Source organism: Lipotes vexillifer, unplaced genomic scaffold (genome assembly GCF_000442215.2).
Source record: "Lipotes vexillifer unplaced genomic scaffold, Lipotes_vexillifer_v1.1 scaffold732, whole genome shotgun sequence".
NCBI classification, from domain to species: Eukaryota; Metazoa; Chordata; class Mammalia; order Artiodactyla; family Lipotidae; genus Lipotes; species Lipotes vexillifer.
The window spans coordinates 1822267-1838043 of NW_006792596.1; the positions used below are offsets into that span (position 1 = coordinate 1822267).

Genomic DNA, 15777 nt, shown 5'->3' on the forward strand with positions numbered 1-15777 from the left:
AAGTGAGTTGTGGCCATACCCAAAACCTAAAATATCTGTCATTATCTTATGGGCTGGCAAGCGGGAGACTAAATTATACTAGAAGGCAATCCATGCTATGTGGTGTCAAAGCATTTAGTAAAATTGTCCCATAACAAAACATCTTGGTCACTCTTAAGAATGCAGAGCCAAGAATCACCTTTCTTTCAACATGGGAAAAGGAGACAACATAAGCAAATGGAAGAAAAAAAAAAAAAAGAGTCTGGAGTAAATAGGACAAGTAGGGAGAACAAAGCTTAAAAAATTGCAATTAGGGCTTCCCTGGTGGTGCAGTGGTTGAGAGTCCGCCTGCCAATGCAGGGGACACGGGTTCGTGCCCCGGTCCGGGAAGATCCCACATACCGCGGAGCGGCTAGGCCTGTGAACCATGGCCGCTGAGCCTGAGTGTCCGGAGCCTGTGCCCCACAACAGGAGAGGCCACAACAGTGAGAGGCCCGTGTACCGCAAAAAAAAAAAAAAAAAAAAAATTGCAATTAACATCCTCAGATAGATAAAAGATTATATTGCATAAATGAAACAAGTCAGGGTTCTCCTGAAAACAAGAAAGAGCTCTTGGAAATTGAATATATGATTAGAGACACTGAAAATTCAACAGAAGTGTCAGAAAATTGATTAAATACTCCAAAAGGGCACAAAGACAAAAATGATGAACAATAAGAGTGAAAAGTTTAAAATACAGCATTTTCCCATAGGAGTTACAAAAAGAAAAAACAAGGAGGCAAGGACTTTGAGGATAGTTCCAATAACAGAAAGACATGAGTTTTCATACTGAAAGGATCAAGTCATGTAAAAAATTAATTAAACATCCTGGCATATCACTGTGAAACCTCAGAACAACCCAGGTTGGTGGGAGGGGAGTGACTTAAAAGCTTCTAGGGAGAAAGAAAAGCAAGGTGGAGTCTTATAAAAAGGAGTGAGAATCAGAATGGCATCTGACTTTTCAACAGCAACAACAGACACTAGAAGATGAGAGAAGAATATTTTCAAATGTGAGGGGAAAATATTTCCATATAAATTCTATACCTAGCCAAACAGACACATGGAGTCTTGAAAACGTACTTCCTTAGTACTCTTTCTTAGGAAGAAGTTTATGGATGTGTTCCATCCAAACATGGAATAAAAACCAAGAAATATGAAGACATGAGATCCAGAAATAGTAAAGAGGCAAAAAAGTTCCCAGAATGAGAGTTAAAAAAAGCATGGGACAAGAGCTATTCAGCAGGCCTGAACAGAACAGCAGGGTTTAGACTGGAGCAAGAGTGTGGTAAACTCCAGAAGGGATGCTCCAAGAAAGAAGAAATGAAATTGGCAGACGATCTGAGATATTTGAAGCTATGGAGTAGCTTTCCAGTTCTGTTGAATACTTTGGAGACATAGTAATGATACATATATAATAAATTAAGAAAAAAGCAATTATTAACTCTGAAAATTGTTTTTAAAATGGGAAAAATCACAGTACACTGTGATTCCTCTGTTAACAACTTTTATGTTGCTACAATAGAGTAATACTAAATATTTCTTTAATCAAAAATTGTGCTATACCAAATTTAAAATAGCTAGCTAGTGGGAAGCTGCTGCATAGCACAGGGAGATCAGCTCGATGCTTTGTGACAACCTAGAGGGGTGAGATAGGGACGGTGGGAGGGAGGCTCAAGAGGGAGGGGAGAAAAAAAAATTGTCCTAAACTTTTTTTTTTTTTAAAGAATGGGGGAGGTAAAGGTAATCATATTCTGCAGTAGGAAGTCTACAGATAATATCTAAGGAGCAAAAGAAACAGCAGTATGAAACAGGGCAGTAAATTCCAGAAGAAACAGCTGGACAATTTTATTTTGGTTTCCTCTATAAAAAAGGAAGTAGGGTGGGGAGGAATGGAGCACAGGATTGCTTTTCCTTTTTTCCTTCTAATTAGGCCTTATAGAACTATTTGATTTTTTTAACTATTACTTTGATAAAATTAATTTTTAAAAAAAAAAATCAGTGAAAGAAAGGGGGAGAAAGAGAGACTGAAACTCAACATCTCCATTGCCTCCTAATCCATTTATTCCTCAGGTCTTGGTAAAGTGACCTCTGCCCTAAACTCCACAAAAATGCTCTCACCGTGGGGCTTCCCTGGTGTCACAGTGGTTAAGAATCCGCCTGTCAATGCAGAGGACATGGGTTTAAGCCCTGGTCCAGGAAGAGCCCACATGCCGCGGAGCAACTAAGCCCGTACACCACAACTACTGAGCCTGCACTCTAGAGCCCGCAAGCCACAACTACTGAGCCCATGTGCCACAACTACTGAAGCCCACACACCTAGAGCCTGTGCTCTGCAACAAGAGAAGGCACCTTAATGAGAGGCCTGCACACTGCAACAAAGACTAGCCCCCGCTTGCTGCAACTAAAAAGAAACCCTGTGTGCAGCAACGAAGACCCAATGCACCCAAAAATAAATAAATAAATAAACAGATTTATTAAAAAAAAAAAAGGCTCTCACTGTGAATCCAGTGGACTCTTCAATCTTTATCTTGTCGGCTTTACAGCTTTTGACATTAATCACTCCCTCACTGCCCTTAGTATCCAGGATCCTAAGGACTAATTTTCTTCCTTATGCCTCTGGTCACTCCCCCTCATTGACACCCATAAGTCCATCTTCCTTGACTTCTAAATTATCGTTGTTCCCTGGAACTCCACCTTGGCCTTCTACTCACTGTATCTGCTTCCCCTGGGATAGTTTCTATATTCCCTTAATTTCAACTACTACTTACATAATAACTCCCATTATAGTATTCCCAGCAGACTGCTCTACTGAGCTCTATCCAGTCTCATATATCCAACTGCTTACTACATATAGGTACATGACTCTCCTTTATTATGTCTAAAACTTAACTAAGGCATATCCTCCAGGAATAATAAGAGCAAACACATATGATGCTTACTTGTCAGGAACTATTCTAAGCATTTTAACACATTAATGTATCTGTAAGTGAATCTGATGAAGGAAATTAAGGCAGGGCCACAAAGCTAATAAATGGCAAAGCTAGGATTTCAGATGTAAAATCCAAGGTCTGGCTCTGAGGTATAGCCTCTGAGACACACACTACATTAACTCACCAGTCATGTCACTGTTTTCCTTACCCAATGAAAAGTGACCATCATCCAACTAGTTGCTTGACACAGAGACCTCCATCTCCCTTAACCACATCAACCAGTCACCATGTTCAACTCATAACGATTTTACTTAGCACCTGTAGCATCTGCTCGCTTTCTCCCATCTTCCTAATACAAGTCTTCATCATATCTCACTTTAACTGGATTAACAGCTTCCTACTGGTCTCTTTGCTTTTAACCCATTCTCCACGTTGCTTCTAGAGTGAACATCCTGAGGCACAGGTATGCCCCTTCTCTACCCAGACCTTCACGCTACCCTGCTCATATATCCAGGCTCAAAACTTTCAGTGTGGGCTTCCCTGGTGGCGCAGTGGTTGAGAGTCCACCTGCCGATGCAGGGGACACGGGTTCGTGCCCCGGTCCGGGAAGATTCCACATGCCGCCTAGCGGCTGGGTCCGTGAGCCATGGCCGCTGAGCCTGTGCATCCGGAGCCTGTGCTCTGCAACGGGAGAGGCCGCAACAGTGAGAGGCCCGCATACCGCAAAAAAAAAAAAAAAAAAACTTTCAGTGTATCCCCACAGTGTTCAGCATGAAGTTCAAACTTCTTAGTCCTTTAATTTCTAGCCTCTGCTTAAATTCCTAGGCTTAACTCTTATCATACTCTTCTATTCCTTCTCAGTGCTTTACCTGTTTACCTCTCATACCGGTATCCATGCTCACACCACTCTGCCTGGAATACCTTGTACTCCTCTCTTCTCTACCTTGGCCCGGTCTCAGGTAGACAACCTTCCTTTCTGTTTTTATAAATACCTGGTACACCATCTATAACAGACTTTTCCATCTATTATTGTAGTAATGTGTCTTTCCCTCTGAACTGACTGTAGGCCCCAAGAGAATATCACTTCATTTCATTCATCCAACAGGAAATGGAGACAGGTAGGTTACGTAACTTGCTCAAGGTCACACAGCTAGTGATCAGGGGAAATGCTGTCTAAATCCAAAACCACGCTGCATGAGTCCAAAGCTAAAGAAGGTTTTTAGGCAGAAGGAGTGAACACAATGAAAGCAATAGTATTTTCGGATAAGCCGCTATAATTTAAGACCAACAGTTCTTCTCATATTCCTGAGCAGCAGTTTAGTGGTTTCTACATCTAACTACGCTATCTTAAAATGATAGTGAATAAGGGCAGGGTTCTCTTGGCAGTTTTCATCAACACCTTCTCTTTATCTTTGTATTACTTCTCCTATTCAAAAGAGTAGGTCTTTGATAAAAGTTATATCTGAGGGAACAAAGGGCCCAGAATTAAATACTGTAACAAAAGAGATGTTAAAAAATATTTTATTTAAACCTACAATTTAGAGATAAAGAAATTAAATCCCAAATTAAGTTTGGAAAATGAAATGACCAAAGTCTTATAACTAGTGGCAAAGCTGGGACAAGATCACATTTACTTTCTTCGAAGTTAGTGTTCTTTTTCACTAACTACATAATGCTGTTTCCCACAAGCCTAACTTTATAGTATTTTACAGCTTAACACAGTAATCTCCATTAGTGATTAACTTGAATGAAACTCCCCTCATAGTAAAGTTAGCTAACTCACAAATCCACCGTGTCATTGTAATATACCGTCAAGGTACAAGAAAGTCTGCCCAACTTGAAAAAACACCATGGTTTCTCATCAATAAACCTATGCTTTAAAAGCTATGGATAAGGCAAAATCAATGACTGCCTCAAAAGATATATCCTCTAGAGGAGTGCTGACCAACAGAATTTTATGCAATGACAGAAATGCTCTATATTTGAGCTGTCCAAGATGGTAGCTGCCAACTAGCCACATGTGGGTAGTGAGCACTTGAAATACTGTTAGTGCAACTGGGGAACCAAATATTTTACAATTTTTATTAATTTAAATTTAAATAGCCACTCGGGCTAGTGACTGCCATCTTGAACAGTGTGGTTTTAGAGTTATGTCAGAGACCTGAGAGGTATTTTGCAAAGGAGGCTTGAAAATAGATCACTATACAGTTCTGGGGGTTTTTTGTTTGTTTTTGTTTGTTTTGTTTTTGTTTTTGGCTATACGGCGAGACTTGTGGGATCTTAGTTCCTTGACCAGGGATTGAACCCTGGCCCTCAGCAGTGAGCACTGAGTCCTAACCACTGGACTGCCAGAGAATTCCCTAGATCACTATACTGTTCAGTCCTATTAATGTAAAAGAGTTAACATAGGTAATGACCATGAGATCCATTATTTTGAAATTTTTTTATTAACTGCATGACCACCTTCATTTTCCAATCTATTTATCAGAGAGCAGGATATTATGTGTCATGGGAGAAAATATTTATGGCTGGTGCAAGGTTGGGCAAAAAAAGTGAACAAACCCTCCTCCTCTAAAAAAATCAGAGGATCTCTTCAAGTGCCCAGCCTGCTCCAATGATCACAGAAGGGTCACAAAGCCCCAGGGGATCTTCCCAGGCATGAAACAAGTTTCACAACTCTGCTCTAATTCTTTCACTGGATAAATCACTGGATACAGGTAAGGCAATGTCCCAGCTATGCCACATTACAATTTCTACATTACTACAAATTACTCCAAATAATCAGACAGAAAAGAAAAAGGTGTAATTTTAAGCAAGGGCTTCATTAATTTATGACTGTGCTATGTATTTTATCCTTCCTCCCCTTTCTCTATTGTTTAAATACTTGCTAGAAAAACTTAACTTCCAGCTAGTAATATGCTTGTTTTTTTTTAATATCCAGAAAATCTTGGAGCAGGGCTTGTATATCCCTTTTACTCATAGGAATATAATATTTCTTTAATTAGCTTATCATCTTTCAGTAATATTGTTTCAATTTCCATGATACCTTCACTAGCATGTTTATCCAATATTTATATTCTCCTGTCTTCTCTATCCAACTGTTCTGAATACTTCATTGCCCTAGTTAATAATTCTTCCTTTCTCTTATACATGTCCCATTTTCCCTTAGAATTTTGACAATTTTTTTTTCTGACACTTATCAAACCTAAACAACATTTTGGAAACGAACTATCTCCTCTTGCAAAAAAGCATATTCATAGAAATGACTGATGTCTAAATGTACTCAGACCTCTCCCAGATTTTTTACCTAGCTCTGTGAAGGCCCACAGGATCACAGTTAAGAGAGTATGTGGATGGCTCAAGACAATCAGTTACTACCATAAATAAGTCAAGCATAAATCAAGCTGACAGTACGAAGTCTGGACCAGGAAATAATACCAAAAGAAATGCCATCTTCAAGTATAAAAAACTGTGATTTGTGTATGTTCCAAGGGCAAATGATTTATATATGTTCCAGAGGCAAAGCATGTAGACACTGTACATTAACAAATAAGTGTGGTGCTCAGCTTACGTTAAAGCAAACATAGTAACTCAGGGCCAAAGCTACCAAAGATAGGCTTCTAAAGTGTTTTCATAAGAATGGGTATCTGTGGGCTTCCCTGGTGGTGCAGTGGTTAAGAATCCGCCTGCCAATGCAGGGGACACAGCTTCGAGCTCTGGTCTGGGAAGATCCCATATGCCGCGGAGCAACTAAGCCCGTGCGCTACAACTACTGAGCCTGCATACAACTACTGTAGCCCACGCACCTAGAGCCCATGCTCCGCCATAAGAGAAGCCACCACAATGAGAAAGCCCACACACCACAACGAAGAGTAGCCCCTGCTCGCTGCAACTAGAGAAAGCCCGCAGGCAGCAATGAAGTCCCAACGTGGCCAAAAATAAATAAATAAAATAAATTTATTTTAAAAAAAAGAAAAAAAGAATGGGCATTGCATCGACTTAGAAGATCCTCTTGTTTCCTTTCTGCATAAGATGGTGGCAATGAGTGAAGCAAGAGCAGCAGCAGGTCAAAGGCTTCTAACAGGATGAGATAAAAAACTGAAAATCTAAATGAAATGTAAAATATATACAAACATGTCAACATATTTATATGTTTCACATCTACCATCTGTGAACTATTCCTGAAATTTAAGGCAATTAGTAATATGAACTGGCATTCAAGGAATTGGAATTCTTTGAAAACAAGAGGAGATATATCCAGGTAGTCTGAATGTGACCTTGGTCATATTACTTAAGCTCTCTGTATATAATAACAGTACCTAAATTGGGTTGTTATAAGAATTAGATGAGTTAATGTACATCAACCACTTAGAACAGTACCTGGCATGCAGTAAATTCTATGGTTAATTGTTATTGTTCTAGGATAAAGAAGCATTTTGTTTTTTTTTAATTTAATAAATATTTTTAATCTAAGTTCTGCTTATTTTCTTTACATATTCTTTAAACTTAAGCCATTTTACCAATTAAAAATAGTAGTACAAGAGAAACTCAGTTACAACATACCTTCTATCGTATAAATAAAGGTCTTGTGAATAGTTAGCCAATAAGGCCAAAACTAGTTCTGACCACATATGCATTAAAAGGGAACTTTGGGGCTTCCCTGGTGGCGCAGTGCTTGAGAGTCCGCCTGCCGATGCAGGAGACGCGGGTTCGTGCCCTGTTTCGGGAGGATCCCGCATGCCGCGGAGCGGCTGGGCCCGTGAGCCATGGCCGCTGGGCCTGCGCGTCCGGAGCCTGTGCTCCGCAAATGGGAGAGGCCACGGCAGTGAGAGGCCCGCATAACGCAAGGAAAAAAAAAAAAAAAAAAGGGAACTTTGTATGTACATTTGATAACATTTTTAAAGTATTTGTAAGTTATCACTATTGCCTTTTTTTCTTATCACAAATAGTACCTGTTAATTTTAGTTATAAAACATTTAATTAAAATATAAAATTAATTTTATAAAATTATAAAATATAAAACCTACAGATAAGAAAAACAGAGTAAAAATCACCTGAAATTCCATCATACCACTGTTACCATTTTTTTCAATCACCTTATTACCATTATTACCATTAAACTTCCATTTTTTCATATGCATAGGCAGATGGAGATCTGACTTTTTTCAAACATTGAGATCGTATTATAACCCAATGTTTTATACTCTACTATCTTTCATTTAGCACAGTAACATGAGCAACTTTCCACTGCACTGAACCTCTTAAAGCTGCAAGTACACTTTCCTACCCTTTCTCCAGGCAGACTCTTATTTGAAACTTCTGTATAAAAAACAAATAGATTACCACATGATCCAGCGATTCCACTTTTGGGTATGTCTAAAGAAAACAAAAACACTAATTCATAAAAATATATGCACTCCTATATACACTGCAGCATTATTTGTAATAGCCAAGATATGGAAGCAACCTAAGTGCCCTTCATCAGATGAATAAAGAAAATGTGGTACACACACACACACACACACACACACACACACACACAATGAAATATTACTCAGCCCTAATAAAGTGTGATATCTTTCCATCTGTGACAACATAGATGAACCCAGAGAGTATTATGCTAAGTGAAGTAAGTCGGACACTTGAAAGACAAATACAGTACCATCTCACTTACATGTGGAATCTAAAAAACAAAACAAACAAAGATAACAAAACAGAAACAGACTCACAGATACAGAGAACAAACTGATGGTTGCCAGAGAGGAGAGAGGAGAGGTGATGAGTGAAATAGGTCAGGGAGATTAAGAGGTATATACTTCCAGTTATAAAGTAAACAAGCCATGGGGATGTAATGTACAGCAAAGGGGATATAGTGAGCAATATTGTAGTAACTCTGGGAACAGATGGTTACTAGACTTGTGGTGATCATTTTGTAGTGTATAAAAATATCGAATCACTATGTGGTACATCTGAAACAAATATAATATTGTAAGTCAATTACACTTTAATAAAACAAAACCAAAAACAAATAGAGACAAAGCTGCGGTGGCTGAAGCAGAATTAAGTTGTGTTCAGCCTCCCCCATTTCCAGGGTCCTCAAACTTGCTCCAAAGAAATCAAGGGCACTTCTGAATAAAGGTTAACAATCTAAGTTTGAAAACATCATTTTAAAAAACTGGCTACCCAATATTACATTTTGTGGATGTTCATAATTTAACATAGCATGCCACACAGACAAAAAAGGAAAAAAAAAGTGCTATGATAAAAAAGTTTGTGTACATCCATCCTTACTTACAGGCTTTTGACATGTATTGCCAAATTATACTCTAGAAATTTGTATCAGTATATATCTCTGCCAGAGGTATATGAGACTGACCATTTCTCTGCAACTTTACTAACATCAGGTATGATCATTAAAATAAATAACTTTGCCAAACTTTTAATCCATTAAATGCTGTCTTAAACTTACATTTCTATTTATACTTCTACGAATTTCTATGTTCCTGTCCTTTGCCCATTTCCTACGAGGATGCTTGTATTTTCTTACTAAGTCACAAGACTTCTTTATACTGCAAGGATAGTAACCTTTTGCCTCTGCACTGCAAATAATTTTCTTATTTTGCAATCTGCGTTTTAATTTCCTAACAATTTTCTACAAGCTTTTAAAATCTAATTAAAAATTTAAATAGAGTTAACATGAAAAAGATCCATGGTCAAGCACAATATTAAAAAAATCTGGTTTACCCTATCCTTCAGATATATACATATTAATTTATACATAATTTACTCACTTTACTTGAATGTACGACTCCATGTGTAACTAAACTGTAGTTTATGAAATTAAAATATATTTGGAATAAAAGATTTCACTCATTAAACAGCCGTCATTACTTTTATAAACAATAGGTCATCTAAATATAAAATTGACTTTAAGTGTCAATGTCAGTGAATGATTAGTGATATTGGATCGTAAGAGGAAATGAACAAGCAAGAAGAAATTAAATTTTTATACATGCAGCTGTAACATGACACAGCTGGCACATATGGAGAGAAAAAAGCAGCTAAATATAAATGGCAAAGGTTAAAAAAGTTTTAAGTCACAAATAACTACTTGGTTATTATTGTCTATATTTTAACAATAAATTAAACTATTATACTAAGAGTAAAATTAGATGAAGTAAATCATCTAATCCTAAACTATTTTAGGGTATATTCATTGCTAAGTATGTTTCCTGCTAAAGTTTAACATTGAAAAATCTAAATAAAATGATAAATAATTTTACATCCTTCTTTTTTGAACTTTATGTTTTATGAATGAAATAAATGTAGTCTCAGGACTTGAATTATACAATAAATTGTATTGCAATGAACTTCAACCATATCTAAATTTTTTCCTTATGAATTTTTACAACATGAAATACTTCTTAAAATTATGAGCCACGAATTAGGCATGTTAACTTTAATATTCTGTTATAACATGGTTTTATTTGTATTACATTTTTGTATCTAAACCTATTCTATATATGATTAAAACAAATTGGGTGGATAAGAAAAGTACTTATGTTTTACAGTATAAAAACATTTAAAACAAGCTGAACAATCAGACTTCTCCAATAATGGAACCTTTCTCTCCTCAGTTTATTACTATGTATAAATAAGACAGTTTTTTCGAAGGCATCTAAAGAAGACAACCTTATCAAAAAGGCACCAGGGAATAAATTAAGGATGAAAGGCTAGTGCTTCTTCCGATGAATACCACCAACGCTAATGGGGACGCTAGGCATCGAAACCCGGAAGTGTGAGCCTTCACTAATGCTCTTAGACTAATTTTTATGGGATGTGAATCCAGCCACATGCAGATTACAAATTCTGAGTTCGGTATAAGTATGAACTTCCTACCACTAGCAAACTCTACTACCGTCATTATTTTGTACCACTGTCACCAAATGTCAAATCTTTCAGCCTAAAAACACATTATTATTTTAATAATCAGGCATAACTTGCAACTTTCAGAATATCTTATAGAAACAGCATTGGTGGGTATTACATACTTTTATTGATACTCTATTATCCAACAAAGAAACTATGTGTATAGCTGTAGTTCAATTTTGTCACTGTCAAGGGTTCAGAATTTTTTATTCTTCTCTTCCTTTATTTTTCAGTAATAGAGGCTCGTTAATTCCTCCTCCAAAATGTTTGCCATTTCCTTTATATCACTGCTTTTACTGTCTTTCCCTTTCTGAGAAAACTGATAGCCTCACATACAACTATTGGAAGGATCTTCTGCAAACAAGGTAAAGACACAGAATAAAGTGTACAATGGTACACTGAGCAAAAACGTTTTAAAGCTCAGAATATAAAATTATAACTATAACAATGTAAGGAAGTATATGGACAAGTATTTTTAAGAAAAATAGCTATTTTAAATTATAGGCAAGGTGAAATTTTCATTAAAATCATTTTTAGGTAGTTAATAATTTTAAAAACAATTGTATCATTCACAAACATTCATTTCATCATACCGTAACCTGGTTTAGGAATCTACCTGAACTATATTTTAAGTTGATCATTTAAAACCATTCACCAATGTCCTCTCCTTACCATTCCACTCTTCCTAACCTCCCTTACTTACTATCCTCCTTGTCCTCCAACTACAAACTTAACTAGAGTAATTCCTAACGACACCCAACATTTATCTTTGCCACCACGCCCTTGCTAAATTCTCCTCTTCCCTTATCACCGTTATAGACTGAGAAAGACAAAAGCAGCCCCTGACAGCTGGGGGCTGGCCTGTCACTCTTGAGTCAGGCGCTGTGATGCTGGCTTCTCACTCAGAGCTACACCAGGGTGTGCATAGCAAAACACTTTATTCTCAACACAAACGATTTCAGACAAGGCCACTCTGTGATTTTACCTGAACAGAAACAAAAACAAGAAACAAAAATATTGTCCAAACCCAAAGATGATCAAACACTCCCCTTTTCTGGATAATGTGTCTGCTTCCTTACCAATTCCAGTCATAGCCCCGATTTGTTCTTCCTGCCTTCTAGAGAAGTATTATTAAGATACCCAACCACAGAATGATTGCTTTCTTCTCACAGCATCCATTCCAGAGCAAACCCCAGTTTCCTTGACCCTTTTCCCAAATCACCTAACATAAACCCAAATCCTATAAGTCTTTTCTAACACCCCCCTTAACTGAGATGCTCCAAGGTTCCACATGATGTGCCATGTCCCTTGCTGCCTCAAGTTCATATATACAATTTTTTGTTGTTGTTGTTCAAGTGTGTTCCTGATGGCATTTACATATATATAATTATATAATGCTTTTTTGAATCTTGTTCAAATCACCTATTAACTAAAAGTGCCTATTATCTGAAACCAAACTATTTTTAGTTTCAGTATATACTTTTACAGTTCATATTACATTTTATGCATTTACTTATACATTAAGTAAATGTGCTTCCACCACAAGCAAATATACATTTGTTCCTTAATTCCATAAAAAACAGATAAGCTCCTTGTGGATCCAAACACTTATATCTTTATTTCACTACAAAGAAGGAACACTCAGCTATGTCATTAACCCCTTTTATTTATTGGTACATCCCCAAATTCTGTTCCTGGATCCTTTTCTTGCCAGTCACATTTTCTTCTTGTGTGATGCTATCCACCTCATGTTCACTACCACCTAAATCTGATGACTTCTAAAGTGATAACTATAATCCAGCCTTCTAAGATCCACATGGATCTCTATCCAACTGGATGGTTACAAGGCTCTCACACTCACATATCTAAAACAGAACTCAGTATCTGGGCCCCCAAACCTGTGTCTGTCCCATTCACTCACCCAAGTGAGAAATCTAGACTTTCCTCTACAAATAACAGTTTACCAAATCTTGAGTATTCTTAATGTTTTTCTTAACATCTCTCATCTTCCTGTTTATACCCAGTATTACTACCTTAGTTAAGGTCCTTACCACCCTCCCCCTTAAACTATAGTTCTCTTACCTCCCTCAAATCCATCTTCAATATGATATTGTACAAAACCATCTAGACTGAAAACCTGCTCAAATTAGTTCCTTTCTTAAAATCCTTCAATGGCTCCCCAGTGTCATTAAGTTGACGGCCAAACCTCCCACCTTTTCAACTGACTCTCTTTTACTGTCCCCTCAACCTTCAGCCATATTCAACTATATGAAATGTCCTAAAAATGCTAGGCTTTGGGTATAATGCTCCCACTGCTGAGAATCACTTCCCTAGATGTCTGACTGACAAATACTCTCCTCTTACAAGACTCAGCTTAACAATCACCGCAGATAAAATATTTTTTAACACCCTGACAAATCAAGCATATATTCCCCTTTTGAATTCCAATGTAATTCCTGACAGCATCTACATCACTTTAATGCACTTCTGTATATACAGCTTTTTCTCCTATTCTGAACTGCAAGCTCCTTGAAGACAGAGCCATGACCTGACTTAATTCATCTTTGTATCCTGAGCATTTAACACCATGCCTGACACAAAACAGAACTACATAAATAAGTTAAATAACTGATTTGCTAATTCACAGCAAAAGAAATAATTTTTCCGTGAATCGTAAGAGTAAGGCTATCACCACAAAGAATCTTCCTGGTGCTACACCATTTCACATAGTTCTGTATCCTGATTGTGATGGTGGCTACACGAAGCCACACATGTGGTAAGATTTCATAGAGCTTTACACACATTGTACCAATGCCAATATTTTGATATAGTTTTAATGTTTTGATATTGTACTATAGTTATGTAAGATGTAACCACTTGGGGAGACTGGGTGAAGAGTACACAGGACCTCTCTATACTATTAAAAATTTTTAATTCACAGGAAAAAATAAAGTAAGGCTAAAAGTTAAAGGATGTTCTATCAAGGACTGGTGTACCTTAATGACACCTTTAGAGATAAATAACTTCTTTGCAAAATGCTAAAGGAAAAAGAAACGTTACAAGATGATCAGTTTACAACTTTCTGAATTGCTGCTTGTACTGGTGCTCACAAGAAATAAACAAGATTTAAGATCCTACCTTTTAAATCCTGAAATGAACAAATTAAACACTGGCTACTTATTCAACAATAAAAATAATCTTAATAATGCTAATTAATATAAACACATAGGGACTTCCCTGGTGGTCCAGTGGTAAAGAATCTGCCTTGCAATGCAGGGGACGTGGGTTTGATCCCTGGGGTCAGGGAACTAAGATCCCACATGCTGCAGGGCAACTAAGCCCGCGTGCCACAATTATTGAGCTCGCACACCTCAACTAGAGAACCCATGTGCCGCAAACTACAGAGCCCGCGCACTCTGGAACCTGCACGCCACAACTACAGAGCCCACGTGCCCTGGAGCCTGCACACCACAACTAAAGAGAAAGCCCACAGGCCACAACTAGAGAGAAGCCCACGTCACAATGAAAGATCCCGCATGCCTCAACAAAGATCGAGCGTGCTGCAACTGAGACCCGACGCAGCCAACAATAAAATAAATATTAAATAACAAATAAATCTTTAAAAAAATTAAAAATAAACACATAAAATCAGGGGCATAAATGTGAAAGAAAATATTTTAAAGGTTTAAAAACAAAATGAAGGAAAACAACTTTATAATCTCAGAGTAGAAACTGATATAGGAAAACAACTTCATAATCTCAGAGTAGAAATTGATATAACCACAATTTAGCATTTAGAAAACAAGTTAGCATTTCTTAATCAAGTTGAAAATACACATACCTTATGACTCAATATTTTTTTCTAGATATAGTCTAGAAAAATTCTTGCATATGTGTACCTGAAGACTTGTAAGAGAATATTCAGTACAGTATCATTTATAATGGCAAAAAATTTAAAAATCAATTGATTAATAATAATGATAATAGACTATGGTATATTCATATAAGAGAATACTATACAATATAATTATGGCTATATGAATATCCATATATGAATATGGATGAACTACAACTATATATAATAAGTCTTTAAATATTAAGCACAAGAATCAATTTTAAAATAGTTTTTAAAAAGCCATTAATAAACGCCTTAATCAATTTCTAATTTTCTTCCAATCCCAAAGAAATATAAATGGGAAAACTATGGTATGACTACCTTTATTAGACAGGTAAAAATTTTTTCAATTAGAAGTTAACCTGACAACTAGTAAACAATTATTTTCAATAAAATAAAAATGAAGAATCTAAGTCAGCACTGTCCAACAGAACTTTCTGTGACGATGGAAAGGTCCTATATTTGTACTGTGCAACACAACAGCTACTAGTCATATGCAGCTACTAAGCACTTGAAATGTGGCTACTGCAACAGAGAAACTAAATTTCAAATGTTAATTGAAGTTAAATTTAAAGAGCTGTATTTTATGTGATTATCATATTGAACAGCATAGCCCTAAATATTTCCTTCATAGAAACATAACCTAGAAGAATAATTATGCAATGCAAAATCTAAAATACCTAGTTTGGGACTTCCCTGGTGGTGCAGTGGTTAAGAATCCTCCTGCCAAGGCAGGGAACACGGGTTTGAGCCCTGGTCCAGAAAGATCCCACATGCCACGGAGTAATTAAACCTGTGCACCACAACTACTGAGCCTGCGCTCTAGAGCCCGCGAGCCACGACTACTGAGCCCTCGTGCCAGAACTACTGAAGTCTGCGCGCCTAGAGCCGTGCTCTGCAACAAGAGAAGCCACCACAATGAGAAGCCTGCGTGCCACAACTAGAGAGAGCCCGCGTGCAGCAGTGAAGACCCAACGCAGCCAAAAATAAATAAAATAAAATACC

The 15777-nt window shown here is 37.2% G+C and overlaps 1 protein-coding gene across 3 annotated transcripts in view; it reads right to left on the reverse strand.

The window, feature by feature from the left end:
- Window positions 1-15777, reverse strand: part of LIN28B (lin-28 RNA binding posttranscriptional regulator B) — a 116015-nt gene that overhangs the window by 72680 nt on the left and 27558 nt on the right. The window lies entirely within an intron of this gene.